At 39.4% G+C, this 6830-nt stretch overlaps 1 protein-coding gene across 3 annotated transcripts in view; it reads right to left on the bottom strand.

The window, feature by feature from the left end:
* The window catches only part of LOC106884362 (uncharacterized), a 337312-nt gene that overhangs the window by 135307 nt on the left and 195175 nt on the right, over positions 1-6830 (bottom strand). The gene's annotated exons all lie outside the window — the stretch shown is intronic.

Below are 6830 nucleotides of genomic sequence, written 5' to 3' on the forward strand. Positions count from 1 at the left end.
ATATATATATATTAGTATATGTGTGTATATATGAAAATACACATATACAAACAGATATACATACATATACACACACGCACGCATACACACAGATATTGATATATATATAGATAAATATCGATATTTCTTTCTATCTATCAATCTGTTTGTCTGTCTATTTATCTATCAATCTATCTATCAATCTATCTATCTCTCTGTTTGTCTGTCTATTTATCTATCTATCAATCTATCTATCTATCTGTTTGTCTGTATTTATCTATCTATCAATCTATCTATCTGTTTGTCTGTCTATTTATCTATCTATCAATCTATCTATCTGTTTGTCTGTCTATTTATCTATCTATCAATCTATATATATCTATCTGTTTGTCTGTCTATTTATCTATCTATCAATCTATATCTATCTATCTATCTATCTATATATATATATATATATATATATATATATATGTATGTATATAGATAAATAGATAGATAGATATAGATGTATATGTACTCCGACTCTCCCCAAATAACAGGAGTTTACAAATGTCCCACAAATCAAAGTTCCGCCTACAATCTACAGCACATAACACGCAAACCTCCTACGCACATTATGTCGACATAAATTACATACATTAAGTCACGCACACACATATACACACTGATAGAAAAAATAAATAAATAAATAAAATTATTAAACTAAAGGGTATCGAACGAATTATTTTCTTTTCAGAATAATAAAGAAAAAAAAAACATGTAATCAACTAGGAAGAATAACTACAACACAGCGCAACATTAAAAGCATTAGACTGAAGAGGGGAGATTGACCTGGGTAAAACGTGTTACTACAGTGAGAAAAGGAAATATGAACTCTGAAGCGTCTAAAGACGTTAACAAGTCTTACAATACGAGCGCTGTATGAATGCCGTGAGCTCTTTAAATTTTTCTCTCGTGTTCTGTGTTTAGGAGTTGACAAAGTGTGTTGCGGTATTTAGTTAAGTTTCCTTTTAATGTTCTAAATTTAATCCCTCTGGGACTGATTTAAATTTTTTTTTTTTTTTTTGTACCTTTCATCTTTTCGAAATCGATAAATCAATACCGTTGGAAAAATGAGATCGATAAAAATAAATACTCCCCCCCCTCCCCATTACGCCAAATTTGTGGTGTTCGAGGAAGCTACTCAGTGTTCATTGATTCTACCAAAATTAACAATGAAACAATGCAATATTCCACAAATGACACGGACTGCTTGCTACACTTCGTTGTGTTTCTGGTAATATGTTAAGGGAGACCTTTAAAAGTCTAGTCCCCGATTCACTCTACCTGAGGGTTACATTGTAGCAGATATTATCATAATACTGCAACATCAGTGCCGACCTAAGACTAATCTACAACAATATTGACATTTCTATGACTTTGTGCCAATGTTAGGAATCACTAAAGTCGATAGGTAAGACGAAACGTTAGAAGGTCGGACAAAAGAACCAATGGCAGGTACATCAAACTGCAGAGTCCCTATGGGCCACATTGCTCACATATACATTGCCATGGTGAGCCCATATCCAAACACGCACATACAACAAAGATTTCCATTGTATGCATCCTTTATTGTTGGCACTCCGTCGCTTACGACGACGAGGGTTCCAGCTGATCCTATCAACGGAACAGCCTGCTTGTGAAATTAACGTGCAAGTGGCTGAGCACTCCACAGACACGTGTACCCTCAACGTAGTTCTCGGTATCCAGCGTGACACAGTGTGACAAGGCTGACCCTTTGAATTACAGACAGAACAGAAACAGGAAGTAAGTGTGAGAGAAAGTTGTGGTGAAAGAGTACAGCAGGGTTCGCCACCATCCCCTACCGGAGCCTTGTGGAGCGTTAGGCGTTGTCGCTCAATAAACACTCAGAACGCCCGGTCTGGGAATCGAAACCGCGAGTCCGCTGCCTTAACCACTGGGCCACTGCGCCTCCACATCCATCCTTTATTATTAAGTACAAAAACTTTCGAAACCATTCATTTACTCATCAATAATTCTATTTATACTAAATTATCATTAATTATTTATGTCATTAAATCCTTTTTGGATTCCCCATTTTCAACCCTCTAGCTACGTCGTTCGCTGCCCTCACAAGCGTTTGAAACGATCCACGTTTAGGTTGCAGGTTTGATATGCCTTCATTATGGTATCTATCCCGGCTATTTTCTTGCTCTGAGTTTAGGTCCTGTCAAACTGAAATTGTTATTTTTCGAAGATCAATCTAATAAAGTAACAATGAACTCCTGGATCTGACTTAATCGATTGGTCCCTCCCGAAAGAATTTTGGTATTCTGCTAATATTAGGATCTATTTCTCGTATTTGTAATTTCATGTTAATTGCCCGCAGGGTGTTAATCATAGAGGGGACAAACAAAGACAGACAAAGGGATTAAGTCGACTGCATCGACCCCAGTGCATAACTGGTACTTATTTAATCGACCTCGAAAGATGAAAGGCAAAGTCCACCTCGGCGAAATTTGAACTCAGAACGTAACGGCCGACGAAATACGGCTAAGCTTTTCGCCCAGCGTGCTAACGATTCTTATTTCTTTATTGCCCACAAGGGGCTAAACAGAGAGGGGACAAACAAAGACAGACAAAGGGATTAAGTCGATTACATCGACCCCAGTGCGTAACTGGTACTTAATTTATCGACCCCGAAAGGATGAAAGGCAAAGTCGACCTCGGCGGAATTTGAACTCAGAACGCAGTGGCAGACGAAATACCGCTAAGCATTTCGCCCGGCGTGCTAACGTTTCTGCCAGCTCGCCGCCCTATCTATTACTCGTATTACTGAAAAAAAATTGGGAGCTAGCTAAATTGTTCAACGGGCAAAATGTTCAGTGGCATTCCGTCCGTAGTTACGTTCTGAGTTCAAGTTCCGCCGAAGTCGACTTTACCTTCCTGAGTTAATAAAGTAAGTAACAGTGGAATACTGGGGTCGATGCAATCGACTTAGATTCTCCCAGTAAATTGCCGGCCGTGAGCGGAAATTGGAAACCATTATTATAGAAAGAAAGGTGCATGGCTTAGTCTTTAGGTTTTGCGGCTCATAATGATAAGGTCGAGGGTTCAATTTCTAGATATGGCAGCTCGCTGTTTTCTAAACTAAGGCAATTCATTTCCTGCTGCAAATGAGTGCCAGTCACCTGTTGATGCACCCCTCCACACTAACACCATCCCTCCTTTCTTCCCCCTAACATCGTTCCATCCTCCTTCCCCCCTAACACTGTCCCTCACTCTCTCCAGCCGTTATCTTCTGAATGTGCTGTTCGATTAAAGTTATACGGACGGAGAGGTTACCCATATCTGCCCGCGGCTGAGGACGTACCTAAAACATTTAACGAAATCCTGGCTCACGTTAACAAAGCCATACTCGTTCACATGTGACGATTTATCACAGAATTGAAAGACCACAAAATATCTCTCCCATGCGGTAATTTCATACGTATGTTTACGTTCTGAGTCCGCACCTCTGCCTAGTTAGGCTTAAAATTTTATCTTTCCAGTGTCAACATCCTAGTTTTTTTTTTTAAATTTCAAATACTACATGTGAAAAGCGAGTGCATCTATTTTGTTTACCTGAGCTTGGCTAACCACAATAAATATCACACAGGCTTTTTTTGTAGAGCTCTTACGATTTTGCCAATTTAACTTTAGCCCAAGGTCATATACCTTTCGGTAACATCGTATCGCAAACAGCATTTTGTTTTATATTGAATATCTGGTAGCAATCTAGGGATGTAAGGCAATATTGGTTTCAGCGCCTTTATGAATTCATAAAAACAATCTACTGAATTTGTTATTCATATTACGTCAAACTCAATTATTTCAAACTGTATCATAGGGCCACACTTTTTATGGCAATGTTCACTAACATAAAATATTACAGTTCTCTGTTTTATCAATGCAGTGAAATAACGGTTCTTCTGAGGTAAAGAAAACGTTAGAGAGATTGACATAATAAACGCAAGATCCTGAAAAATCTGCTAAGATTAAGATAGATATGAAATAGACCCAGGTTTCACGTAAAGCGACTGCCTCATTTCAAATATTTTTCATTAATTTCAGTTTAGCACAAGCAGTAAGGATGCAGCACGCATGATCGAATGATTGTGGTTTCGGTTCCCGGATCGGACGATGCATGTTGAGCTCTTGTACAAAGCATTTCCCATCATGTTGCTCCAGTGAGGATGCAGTTCCAGTTTATTCAGCTGGCAAAAGGAAGGAATGTGTAGAAGATAAAGCTCTTGTTAATTGTTCATGGTGGAGGCGCAATCGCCCAGTGGTTAGGGCAGCGGACTCGCGGTCATAGGATCGCGATTTCGATTCCCAGACCGGGCGTTGTGAGTGTTTATTGAGCGAAAACACCTAAAGCTCCACGAGGCTCCGGCAGGGGGTGGTGGCGAACCCTGTGGTACTCTTTCACCACAACTTTCTCTCACTCTTACTTCCTGTTTCTGTTGTGCCTGTAATTCAAAGGGCCAGCCTTGTCACACTGTGTCACACTGAATATCCCCGAGAACTACGTTAAGGGTACACGTTAATTTCACGAGCAGGCTGTTCCGTTGATCGGATCAACAGGAACCCTCGACGTCGTAACCGACGGCATGCCAACAACAATTGTTCATGAGTCTCGTTAATTACATTTACGCGCAGCCCTAGCAATACATTTTCATTCACCAGTAGCTACAATGACTATCACAATGGCAACAACACCTACGACAGTTTCATCATTCAATATTTGAGCGATTGGTTATATTTACACTCGCAAGGTAGGTACTCGTCAACCTACGACTGATGTGTTGCGCAGTAAAGAAATGAACCCGGAATTTAAAACTTGCGAAGTGAGTAACATAAGCCCAAAACAATGTCTGCACCTACTGAGAATGTAATCATTAGAGTAAAAAACAAAGAAGAGAAAGACAGGATAGTCATGCCTGGAATAACTTTGAGAGTAGGTCTGACGTATATGCGTTGACCAGGGGCCAGGAAGAGAGAACAGATGCAGCCACACCTAAAACACTTATACATACATTAGCCAAGATAACCATGTTTGGTTGCGGGACTGTTGTTGTTGTTGTGGGTTAGTCCCAAGCTAGTCATGATCAACAAGATCTGTAATGAAGACGCTCCATTCCTGGCCACCCAATCTTTTTATTTTCATTTAAAAGCATTCAGCACATTATTCTCCAACGTTCATTTTCTTAATTAAGCTATCAGCGTATTGTTTGAGGGATAATGAGCTGCGAGTTTTTAGTTGGTTGAAAAATCTCATTGCGTTCTACTCCTGTAGACTTTAGTAGTAGTAGTAGTAGTAGTAGTAGTAGTAGTGTGGAGGCGCGTGGCGTAGTGGTTAAGGTGTCAGAATCATGATCGTAAGATTGTGGTTTCGATTCCTGGACCGTGTGACGCGTTGTGTTCTTGAGCAAAACACTTCATTTCACGTTGATCCAGTCCACTCAGCTGGAACAAATTAGTAACACTGCGATGAACTGGCGTCCCTTCCAGCTGGGGAACACATACGCCATTGAAACCTGGAAAACAGGCCCATGAGCCTGGCTAGGCTTTAAAAGGGCGCATCTATTGATTATGTTATTATTATTATTATTATTATTATTATTATTATTAGTAGTAGTAGTAGTAGTAGTAGTAGTAGTAGTAGTAGTAGCAGCTGCAGTAGTGGTGATAGTAGTGGCGAAATAGTGGTGGTGGTGTTCTTGGTGGTGTTGGAAGTGGTGGTGGTGGTGGTATTTGTGCCTGTGGATGTAGCAGTTGCGATAATTTTATGATTACTGAGCTTATCAGAACTTGTACGCATCACAATGCATCACAACGATTAAACCTATGCGTAACCGATTCATCCGCTCAAAATATGCAGCTAACTCCCCTTTAGTCCACGCCGTACAACCTTAATATAGAAAGGACTTATTAAGCAATGTAGCCCTAGATACAGAAGAAAGACTTTGAACCAATAAAAAGAGTATTTGTGAGGTCATTCAACATACAAGAAATAAGCGCTACATCTCCCTCAAGATGCATCATTTCGTCCCATAAGAGAACACTGGACAATACAGTCCGCCGCAAAATACTGCTTACACAATGTAGTCATATTCAGATGTGAATGTCTGTTCAGTCAGAGTTGTCCTAGGGTTAAAGAACCATAGTATTGGAGCAAATGCAATAGCCAGAGTGACATTAACAGGAGTAACAATCGTAAATGTAGATATTACCATAGAAAACCCGCGTCAGAGCATACTTTGTCAGAGCATACAACATCGTGAACATTTTACAATTCTCTAGAAAAATTATGGCTGCTGCAGACTTCGTCTAAATTACGGTGTCTTTACACCTATAAAACTCTAAGGACTTAGATGGAGAATAAGAGTAAAAAAGTTGATCGTGACAAAGCAATTGCTCATTGGACAATCCCAGTTACAATGTGTCACATGTATCAGAGAAGGACATCCGTATGATCAAGAAGACTATGCACACTTCGGTGAAATATTAAGCAATGCAATGGTAAAACTTTCTTGAAATATAATACTGTGTTTAAATGACCAGTACCATGAATGTTAACTGTTTCGATTTTAAGTTTTTATTCCTGTCGGGATACATACATACAAACATACATACATACAAACAGATTAATGAGATTAAATGTCTATCTCGCGATCCGAATTTCACACCGCTATGTGTGTGTACGTATATATATATGTGTGTGTGTGCGTGTTATCTATACGGTAATTTTTAAATGCAAGGCCACTGTTACAATCATTTTATGATTATATGCTTACCGTATATATATA

Source organism: Octopus bimaculoides, chromosome 5 (genome assembly GCF_001194135.2).
Source record: "Octopus bimaculoides isolate UCB-OBI-ISO-001 chromosome 5, ASM119413v2, whole genome shotgun sequence".
Lineage (NCBI taxonomy): Eukaryota > Metazoa > Mollusca > Cephalopoda > Octopoda > Octopodidae > Octopus > Octopus bimaculoides.